Source organism: Lolium rigidum, chromosome 4, assembly GCF_022539505.1.
Source record: "Lolium rigidum isolate FL_2022 chromosome 4, APGP_CSIRO_Lrig_0.1, whole genome shotgun sequence".
NCBI lineage: Eukaryota > Viridiplantae > Streptophyta > Magnoliopsida > Poales > Poaceae > Lolium > Lolium rigidum.
Genome location: NC_061511.1, coordinates 93,026,490 through 93,038,192, shown reverse-complemented (window position 1 = coordinate 93,038,192; position 11,703 = coordinate 93,026,490). Strand labels below are relative to the sequence as shown.

General features: G+C 43.1%; 1 long non-coding RNA gene across 1 annotated transcript; it reads left to right on the top strand.

Annotated features, from left to right (window-relative positions):
* Positions 1-8,337: 8,337 nt before the first annotated feature.
* Positions 8,338-9,706, top strand: LOC124649647. Its single transcript, XR_006986735.1, has 2 exons — positions 8,338-9,206; positions 9,330-9,706. It is a non-coding gene; the product is annotated as an uncharacterized LOC124649647 (long non-coding RNA).
* Positions 9,707-11,703: the final 1,997 nt, after the last annotated feature.

The following is an 11,703-nucleotide window of genomic DNA, read 5'->3' as shown; positions in this document are numbered from 1 at the left end:
ATTTCTGTTACAAGCTAATGTTACTGACTCTAAGTGGAGTCTCTCACTTCCCAATCTCTTTACTTTGTTTTTGTCTTGCTTTATTTTATTTACTACTTTGTTTGCTGCATTATATCAAAACACAAAAAAATTAGTTGCTAGCTTTACTTTATTTTACTGTCTTGCACTCTATATCAAAAACACAAAAAATTAGTTACTTGCATTTACTTTACTTGATTCATCATGTTTCCTTTTAATTTTACCACAAAAAACATACCGGTAGAACGCGGGTCTATCATTGGGAGAAACAATATAGAAGAATTCTTCAGTCATGTTAGTACCGTTGAAGATTTTGAAGATAGACACTTGGTAGAACTTGCTCCTACTGATGAAATTGCTGATGCTGCTTTAGTTCGCATGTTGGAAACTAAATTTGTTAATCTCAATCCTATAATCCAACACATGTTTCTAACACTTGGTGATTTGGAAGAGGGGGAAAAGAAAGATTTTGTTTTAGAAACCCTTCTCAGAGAATTTGGTGGTCTAGCAAGAGAGGCTAGAAAGGTCTTCGCTAAATTTAATATGCTTGGTTCTCATACTAATTTTGTTAGTCTCCTTGAAAAAATGGACATGGATAGAATAAGGTACACTAATATTAATGATGGTGGGGAGATCAAAGCACCAATACCATGTAAACTCCTAGCTATGAATGATGCACTAGAACATAACTATGCTTGGCTTGTTCCTGAAAATTTGTTCGATGAGAGTAGCAAGCCCAAGACTAATGAAAAGGGAGACGCTGAAACTTATGTATCCAATATACTATGCATGGTTGAGAAAACTCCAAACCCCGCTGTAGATGCACCACCCTTTGATAACACTTGAGTTACACTTTCCGCGCCTAGCCGAAAGGCGTTAAAGAAAAGCGCTTATGGGAGACAACCCATGTTTTTACTACATTATTTTTGTTTTATATTTGAGTCTTGGAAGTTGTTTACTACTGTAGCAACCTCTCCTTATCTTAGTTTTGAGTTTTGTTGTGCCAAGTAAAGTCTTTGATAGTAAAGTAAGTACTAGATTTGGATTACCGCGCAGTTCCAGCATTTCTTTGCTGTCACGAATCTGGGTCTACCTCCCTGTAGGTAGCTCAGAAAATTAAGCCAATTTACGTGCGTGATCCTCAGATATGTACGCAACTTTCATTCAATTTGGGCATTTTTATTTGAGCAAGTCTGGTGGCCTAATAAAATCCATCTTTACGGACTGTTCTGTTTTGACAGATTCTGCCTTTTATTTCGCATTGCCTCTTTTGCTATGTTGGATGAATTTCTTTGATCCATTAATGTCCAGAGAGCTTTATGCAATGTCCAGAAGTGTTAAGAATGATTGTGTCACCTCTGAACATGTTAATTTTTATTGTGCACTAACCCTCTAATGAGTTGTTTCGAGTTTGGTGTGGAGGAAGTTTTCAAGGATCAAGAGAGGAGTATGATGCAATATGATCAAGGAGAGTGAAAGCTCTAAGCTTGGGGATGCCCCGGTGGTTCACCCCTGCATATTCTAAGAAGACTCAAGCGTCTAAGCTTGGGGATGCCCAAGGCATCCCCTTCTTCATCGACAACATTATCAAGTTCCTCCCCCGAAACTATATTTTTATTCCGTCACATCTTATGCACTTTGCTTGGAGCGTCGGTTTGTTTTTGTTTTTGTTTTGTTTGAATAAAATGGATCCTAGCATTCACTTTATGGGAGAGAGACACGCTCCGCTGTAGCATATGGACAAGTATGTCCTTAGGCTCTACTCATAGTATTCATGGCGAAGTTTCTTCTTCGTTAAATTGTTATATGGTTGGAATTGGAAAATGCTACATGTAGTAATTCTAAAATGTCTTGGATAATTTGATACTTGGCAATTGTTGTGCTCATGTTTAAGCTCTTGCATCATATACTTTGCACCCATTAATGAAGAAACACTTAGAGCTTGCTAATTTGGTTTGCATATTTGGTTTCTCTAGAGTCTAGATAATATCTAGTATTGAGTTTTGAACAACAAGGAAGACGGTGTAGAGTCTTATAATGTTTACAATATGTCTTTTATGTGAGTTTTGCTGCACCGTTCATCCTTGTGTTTGTTTCAAATAACCTTGCTAGCCTAAACCTTGTATCGAGAGGGAATACTTCTCATGCATCCAAAATCCTTGAGCCAACCACTATGCCATTTGTGTCCATCATACCTACCTACTACATGGTATTTATCCGCCATTCCAAAGTAAATTGCTTGAGTGCTACCTTTAAAATTCCATCATTCACCTTTGCAATATATAGCTCATGGGACAAATAGCTTAAAAACTATTGTGGTATTGAATATGTACTTATGCACTTTATCTCTTATTAAGTTGCTTGTTGTGCGATAACCATGCTTCTGGGGACGCCATCAACTATTCTTTGTTGAATATCATGTGAGTTGCTATGCATGTCCGTCTTGTCTGAAGTAAGAGAGATCTACCACCTTAATGGTTGGAGCATGCATATTGTTAGAGAAGAACTTTGGGCCGCTAACTAAAGCCATGAATCATGGTGGAAGTTTCAGTTTTGGACATATATCCTCAATCTCATATGAGAATAATAATTGTTGCCACATGCTTATGCATTAAAGAGGAGTCCATTATCTCGTTGTCCATGTTGTCCCGGTATGGATGTCTAAGTTGAGAATAATCAAAAGCGAGAAATCCAAAATGCGAGCTTTCTCCTAAGACCTTTGTACAGGCGGCATGGAGGTACCCCATTGTGATACTTGGTTAAAACATGTGCATTGCAAAGATCCGGTAGTCCAAGCTAATTAGGACAAGGTGCGGGCACTATTAGTATACTATGCATGAGGCTTGCAACTTGTAAGATATAATTTACATAACTCATATGCTTTATTACTACCGTTGACAAAATTGTTTCATGTTTTCAAAATAAAAGCTCTAGCACAAATATAGCAATCGATGCTTTCCTCTTTGAAGGACCATTCTTTTTACTTTTATGTTGAGTCAGTTCACCTATCTCTCTCCACCTCAAGAAGCAAACACTTGTGTGAACTGTGCATTGATTCCTACATACTTGCATATTGTACTTGTTATATTACTCTATGTTGACGATTATCCATGAGATATACATGTTACAAGTTGAAAGCAACCGCTGAAACTTAATCTTCCTTTGTGTTGTTTCAATACCTTTACTTTGATTTATTGCTTTATGAGTTAACTCTTATGCAAGACTTATTGATGCTTGTCTTGAAGTACTATTCATGAAAAGTCTTTGCTTTATGATTCACTTGTTTATTCATGTCATTACCATTGTTTTGATCGCTGCATTCATTACATATGTTTACAAATAGTATGATCAAGGTTATGATGGCATGTCACTTCAGAAATTATCTTTGTTATCGTTTTACCTGCTCGGGACGAGCAGAACTAAACTTGGGGATGCTTGATACGTCTCCGACGTATCGATAATTTCTTATGTTCTATGCCATATTATTGATGATACCTACATGTTTTATGCACACTTTATGTCATATTCGTGCATTTTCTAGAACTAACCTATTAACAAGATGCCGAAGTGCCGGCTTGTCGTTTTCTGCTGTTTTTGGTTTCAGAAATCCTAGTAACGAAATATTCTCGGAATTGGACGAAATCAAGACCCAGGGTCCTATTTTGCCACGAACCTTTCAGAAGACCGAAAGGGATACGAAGTGGGGCGACGAGGCGCCGCCACCATAGGGCCGTACGGCCAAGGGGGGCCCGCGCCGCCCTATGGTGTGGGCCCCTCGTCAGCCCTCCGACTCCGCCCTTCCGCCTACTTAAAGCCTCCGTCGCGAAACCCCTGATGCGAAAAACCACGATACGGAAAACCTTCCAGAGACGCCGCCGCCGCCAATCCCATCTCGGGGATTCTGGAGATCTCCTCCGGCACCCTGCCGGAGAGGGGATTCATCTCCCGGAGGACTCTACGCCGCCATGGTCGCCTCCGGAGTGATGAGTGAGTAGTTCACCCCTGGACTATGGGTCCATAGCAGTAGCTAGATGGTTGTCTTCTCCTCATTGTGCTTCATTGTTGGATCTTGTGAGCTGCCTAACATGATCAAGATCATCTATCCGTAATACTCTATGTTGTGTTTGTCGGGATCCGATGGATAGAGAATACCATGTTATGTTAATTATCAAGTTATTACATATGTGTTGTTTATGATCTTGCATGCTCTCCGTTATTAGTAGAGGCTCCGGCCAAGTTTTTACTCTTAACTCCAAGAGGGAGTATTTATGCTCGATAGTGGGTTCATGCCCGCATTGACACCGGACGGTGACGATGAAAGTTCTAAGGTTGTGTTGTCCTGTTGCCACTAGGGATAAAACATTGGCGCTATGTCCGAGGATGTAGTTGTTGATTACATTACGCACCATACTTAATGCAATTGTCTGTTGCTTTGCAACTTAATACTGGAAGGGGTTCGGACGATAACCTCAAGGTGGACTTTTTAGGCATAGATGCAGTTGGATGGCGGTCTATGTACTTTGTCGTAATGCCCAATTAAATCTCACTATACTTATCATGACATGTATGTGCATTGTTATGCCCTCTCTATTTGTCAATTGCCCGACTGTAATTTGTTCACCCAACATGCTTTTATCTTATGGGAGAGACACCTCTAGTGAACTGTGGACCCCGGTCCATTCTTTAATACTGAAATACAAATCTGCTGCAATACTTGTTTTTATTGTTTTCTCTGCAAACAATCATCTTCCACACAATACGGTTAATCCTTTGTTACAGCAAGCCGGTGAGATTGACAACCTCACTTGTTTCGTTGGGGCAAAGTACTTTGGTTGTGTTGTGCAGGTTCCACGTTGGCGCCGGAATCCCGGTGTTGCGCCGCACTACATCCCGCCGCCATCAACCTTCAACGTGCTTCTTGGCTCCTCCTGGTTCGATAAACCTTGGTTTCTTTCTGAGGGAAAACTTGCTGTTGTGCGCATCATACCTTCCTCTTGGGGTTCCCAACGAACGTGTGAGTTACACGCCATCAGTGACAAGCAGAAGTAATATGATTGACAGACTCACACAAGTCGCAAAAAGGCGTGGGACAAGTCTTGCACCTAAAACAACCCGTCTTATCATCTTTTTTCTTCTTGGATGGACCCGGTGCTTCATCTTCTTTCCCCATTGCGGCTGCCACAAGAGCGACATCCCCTTGTTGCTGGGCTACAGTCGACGTCGCAACCGATGCCCCTGCCTCTCGGTTTTGAACACCAACGTCTGTCACCGTTGCAGCTTGATCTTGTGCCGATCCAGCAAGAACAGGCACCTTCTGAGCCGCTGTCACAGCCGCAACAACTGCTTGTACGGTTTGCTGTAGTAAATCCGCATCTAAGCCACCTCGTGCCATACCTCCATTTGGATTAGCCATAGCCCGATACTGGAGTCCTCCCCTGCTGCCATAGTTCCCATCAGACCACCTCTGCTGATTTGTACCATACCCAAAACGATTCCCATTGTGAGAGGCTCCCCTTTGATAATTCGAGTGACCACCACCCCAACTATCCTCACGGAATCCCTGGTTATTGTTGATACCACCAGAGGCACTACTTTCACCTTGAACAAAATTTCGGCCAAAAGAGTTGCCGCTGCTGCCGTGACCACCTCTTCCTCCTCCGAAGTTCTGGCCGCCACCGAGACCCTGCCCGACGCGGCCTCCTCTCTGGCTCTGGCGACCACGCCCGGCATAAGCTCCGTTGCCGTACCCACCGCGCGACTGGAATCCACCTCTCCCATGGTTGAAGCCACCACGACCTGGGTTGAAACCCTGACCGTCGTCACCATTCATCGTGGAGGAGTTTTGCCGCGGATGCAGAAGCGGTGCCCCAGCCTCGATACGGCGCCACGTGAACCCTAGCAGTTTTCGGAACGCGCGTCCAGCGACGTCGCCCCCACCTTAACTTGCCGAAAAGGAGCAACACCGTTCGGTCGGGGCTGATCCATGATCACAGCATTACAGTGAAACAGAATTGGGCCCTTTGGGTCGGAAGCCACGGTCTCAACAGCCCGTGAGCTTCTCTGGCCCAATCCAGGTGAATTTGAAACGTGCGGTTTTAACGGATCGGAGATTTTCTTGCCGAGCGCCAGCGACCAACGTCGCCGGTGAACAACCGTCCAACCATGCAACGTCTCATCGTAAAAAACAGATGGCTCCAACACCGGCCTTTTCAAATTCTTAGTCACAGATCGACTCAAAGAACTCAGAGGTGACGGCAACGTACCTTCATCGTCGAATTCGATCGCCGCCATCGCCGCCCTTCTCTGAGCCTGCTGCCGCCTTTCCCTCTTCAGAGCACGCCGAGCCAGGTCCGGTGATGACTCCGCCAGATCTTTCCCACTCACCGACGCGGGAGTTTGACAGATATAACGGAAGAGATCACCATTGCTGACTCGCGTCCCCTCATCCCCGTCCCCCTCTTCCTCCTCGTCAGACTCCTGGAGAATCCAAAAACGTCCTCCGGTAGGACGCTCCGGTGACCAGGCATCTTCACTCCTCGACCTGACCGTCGCCGGCGAAGGGCAAGAGAGATCGCCTCTTGCGTCGCCAGGCTCTTCCGTAACGGTCATTGTGTGGAAACTTCAGAGTTCATAGACTTGAGATTATGATTTATGGTTTAAGTTTTCGTGAGATGACTTCATCAATGCTACGCTGATGCGGCTGAGAAATTATTGTCGGAGAATAACAGATGTACAACTGCCTCGTCCTTGCCCATGTTTATTCATCCCACGAGGTGTGCACGAGTAGGATTCGACAAATGCCTTACTTAGAAAAGAATTGATGGCTACGACTTGATCTTGGTACCAATCCATAACGATCAAAGTAGAATCGCGAGCCCTACCTTGACTTGCCATCATGGCAACACCCGGTGAATCCTAGTAACTACTATATTATAGGGTCACCAACTTCTTTCTTATCATAATTTGAATTTTTTTTTTGGAACTAACGTTGGGCTGACACATATACATTGGAATGGTTGGTTTTCCGCTGGTAATTTTTTGTGTGCAGTTTCGGTGCCTCTCTAGAATTTTTTGATCCCATTTAAACCGAGTAGCATCAATGTTTGTCTCCTATTTGTGTGTCTATAGCTCTAGAACCGCTTTCTTTTGTCTCCCCACGTGGGCTATCGAAGTCCCCGGCACACGTTTTCCTCTCCTCGTCTTGCTCTCCACTCAGCCCGCCGACGATGGCGAGGAGGGGCTCCGCCTCGGCCTTCACCTCCCGCCCCACTGCGCATCCGGCGACACCAAGACACCGCCATCCACCACCCGTAGATATGCATCTACATCGGCCTCCCACATTCTCCCTGCTCACCCCCCCCCCCCCCCCCCCCCCCACCATGTGAGCTCTCCGTGGCCGAGCCTTCCCCGGCCGAGGAACGGCGGCGAGGAGGCGGCGGGTTCAGGTGGAGCCTGCTCTGCATCGACGGCTGATGGTGCTGCGACGCCGCGCGGATCGTGGACACGACTACCTGAACTTTTCTTCGCGTGAGCTCTCCCCTATCTCCATCTCCCCCTGGACAAGCTTCTTCATGATCGGCGGTCATGCCCCTGGTCCAATGCTCATCCGACATCGTCGCCGCGCCAACACACTCCGGCACGAGCGGCCTCGGCACCCGGCGGAGTAATAGGCGACGCCTGCCGCCATGGACCGCCTCGTGCCGAGAGCCAAAGATGGATATGTAGGAGCAGGAGGAGGGGCAAGAAGAACAATGAAAATGCTGGCAGACGAGGCCTCGATCGACACTGGCAAGCCCCTCCCGGGAAGCTTCATCAACATCGAGAAGAAGGGGCACCAGATGCCCAGCGTCAGCGCCGGTAAGATCTCCGCCGTTTATCTCTCTCTCTCTCTCTCTCTCTCTCTCTCTCTCTCTCTCTCTCTCTCTCTCTCTCGGGCTTATCACCAATCCCTCATGGTAAAGGTCCGCGTGCAGGTCTGACGAAATCGGCGAGGGAGGGGCCTTCAACATCCGCTGCCGCTGGAGGCATTTTCCCCATTGAAGTCAGAGAGGCGTCAATCGTCAGCGATGCAAGGGTACCTGCTTGGATGTTGCTGGTGATTTTCCCAATTTTGCATCTGTCTCCTCCTTGCATCAGCAGAGCGTACTCGAGCGCATGATTCAGGGCCAATGCCATTTGAGATTTTTCCAAGGTGAGATCTCTAGACTCTATTCTAGATGGTGGCAGTGAATCCTGAATCCCCTCTCCTCCATCTCCAAATAAACCATTGTCAGTCTCTTCTATATGTTCAATGGCAAGTGGGTAGGTCCGTCTCTGCTAATATCTTCCCCCCAATTGATTATACTGTCATTGTTTATAGCTCTGTACCGCACGTTTGAGATTTGGATCGTTAGAATTTTATAAGACATTTCTTTTGTTAAGAATTTTATAAGACATTAGTGGTATCTCTGATAGCAAGCCTTATTTTCATGAATTTTTTTAAAGCACTACCAGTATCTACCTCTTTCCCTTTATTGTTGTCTGGCCTGCTATTTTTTCAGAGATATGGAAATGCATCCTACAAAGATATTAGTATATAGTAATGGCATTCCTTTCTCTTGACTCCTTTCAGGTCTGGATTATTTGGGAAATTATGGATTTTCGTAACTGAGCCGAATTTATAACATAATTATGTATGGTCCATCCCACTCATTTGTCTCAACTAATCCATTCCCTTTTATATATTACACAAAAATAGTTTCTGATTTTTTACTTTCTTTGTTTATTGTAAGAATATATGAAATTATACGGCACCACAAAGAGTTTAGTTTCAAACTTATTTGGAAGTGGCCTTCATTGTCAATGCAGGCTTGATAATCTATAGTGTATAGCTTTATTAAGTTCGGTTCAATGTGACTTAATATATCACATCTGCTTACTTTATACATACTCACTGTCATGTTGTTAATCTAATGGTGCTTCTTTCATGTGACGCCTGAATGGAAGTTTGTTCATATTTTCTGATCGGGCATGTACCACCATGTGTCATGGATATCAAGTATACAGATGGTTTCTTTGATGGCCTTCTAGCTATAGTATATTGCAAATGCATGAGCTGCACACAAAACTATCTGGAAGGATGCGGTTGTTTGTGGTCTGAATAAGTATCGATCACCACAACACGTCAGCAATGTTCAGTTGTGCACCAGGTGTTTGACATACGCAATTTAGTCAGTATTATTTGTTGCCCTTTATCATGGAGCAAAATTAGAATGCAACAATTGTTCTTCTTACTTTATTTATTGTGCTCCTGACTTACTTTTCCTTTGTAGGTGCTTCTCGCGTCTTTGATTTTGGGTACCAACCTGCCGACTCCCTACCATGAGAATGTCATTGGCGGTGCATAGCTCTTGGGCACGGCGCCGACGAGAGATACCCATGGAAATTGGAGCTTTCCTCATATTCATTAGTCTTGATTTAGCATGAATTAATTTCTGTGTGCACGTATTTCTATCCTTAACCAGGTTTATTTTTTTCTTCCATTTACATCTAGATTTTGTTCAAATATCATGTGGTACTACTAGCTAGTGACCGGTTCGTTCTAATTCGGTACAGTGAAATCACTATTGATCATTTATATTTGGTGAAGGTTGTTGTTTACAACATTTGTTGACTTCAAAATCAAAGATATCCTTGGTGATTTGGTTCATTACATGCTGCTAATTACCCCTCATATATGAGCTGGAGTGTATTCGAAAAAGAGATCATCGTCTCAAATGGAATGTACGGCGATTGGGCTTGTGATATTTATGATTTTTGTGCAGTTCTAGGGAACTCAGTTTGCTCAGCTGATTTCTGATGGAAATTGCTCATGTTTGTTGGAAGGTAGTTCGCTGCTGCTATTATGGATCGCTGGGTGAGTGTCCCTTGTTTTAATTTAAAAAATGATGGTACTGCAATATTCAAGCAACTCTTCTAAAATGCAAGTGTTTTTTGTCACTCGGACATGCTCGCTCTATTTTTTGCGCAACACATGGATGTATTGGTCTTAGATACTTATGCACTGTAACATATTTTGCAATGTAAATCTGACATATATATTCTCAAATGATCCGTTTTATCCAAGGTATGGTTGGCACATTATCGTGCAGTTTAATTTCCTATACGAATCCTTTAATTATTGCAATGTTAGATAATTCCACTGATGCTACACCGACATATTTATTGGATGCATATGCGTGTAGTACATCAAATAAATTTTAGATTGTTATAATCATCACACAATTTCTGCATAGTACTTTCACTGATATTAGTGGGGCCTCATCTTGTGCGAGGTGCGGAGTCATCTTGATGCTTACTTTATCTGTTCTTCCAACATTATTGACCTGTTTTTCTCACATTTAACTAAAACTGTTGCCCTGCCCTTGTTTGTTGAACTTAACATGCTGGTGCTTGAGCATATTCGTCGACGTGTACAAACTTCTGATGATTTCAGTCATGTTTGGTATTTTGAGGACTTGGCATCTGTCTTTCACTTGATCAGTAAAACACGAGTTATCCGAAGAATCGGAGTAATTAGATTGAGGAATTGTGTTATAAGGGGAAACATTATAGGTGTTCAGAAGCGTGTCATGTCAACCTGAATAACGATATCAGGTGTTACCCTTCTGTTATTTTGTGTTCTTCAATACTAATGTGATCCATTTCTCAGGTTGTGGTTGAAATTTGGAAGAAAAGGAACATAAATTTTTCTACTGAAGTCTGGTGATAAGGATAAAGCAATAAGGATAAACCAAAATTGGTTCCACCTTTGAGTTTGCATTGAAGTTAGTTGAATTTTTTTATCTTATTGTCAACAGTTCAAAACCTAAATATATCCATTCAATATGCACCTTTTATTGTGATGGCACTACATCAATCCACTTCAGAGCAATTGGAAAGCTCTTTGATACACCTTAGATATTATGGTCAGCTCTCACAAGCACACACAAAGATTGAGCACACATACAGGTGCCCTATTCTCACATTGGCATTTTAAATCATTGCCATCCACTTAAATAAGTGCACAGAGGTTGTCTTAAAGGATATCACTTTGCCTTTATGTTGTAATATGAACCATGAAGTAGATGCAGATGGCTAATTTAAGTTCTCACAAGCACACATACATGTTATTAATTTTTTCTTCGGGGGATTTGGCAGCCATTCATACTAGCCCCATTCTTCAATGCACAATTGTGTCCACCAAGGTTTTACCACTGTGTTCCTAATTCACGGGTCACAAGAAAAAGTAAATTTTGAATGGTAGATAGAGGAAAGCAATAACCTAGACTATAAAAAAATCTTATGAGCTAAAGAGCCATAGAGAGTGGTTTTTATGCATAGTTAGTATACGGGCGTGTAAAAGACAGGAACATTTGTGCCAGCTCACTAGCTCGCTCTATCTTTGGAACAAATTTACTTCAAAATTCGTTAGATTTGGAGAACTACTTCCTAATACTTCCACAGAGTTGTAGGATTCTACCAGGACGGGGTCATAACTTGCTAGGGTTGTAAAGCTTGACCAGGCCAGTTGGACTTGAGCTTTATTTCACCGTTTTTATAATTATGTGGTTACATCTTTTTGTTCACGATGAACTGTCCGTAAGTTAATGTCCTTCCAAATCACTTTACATTTTGTTTCCATCTGTAAGGTAAAATCCTCATATT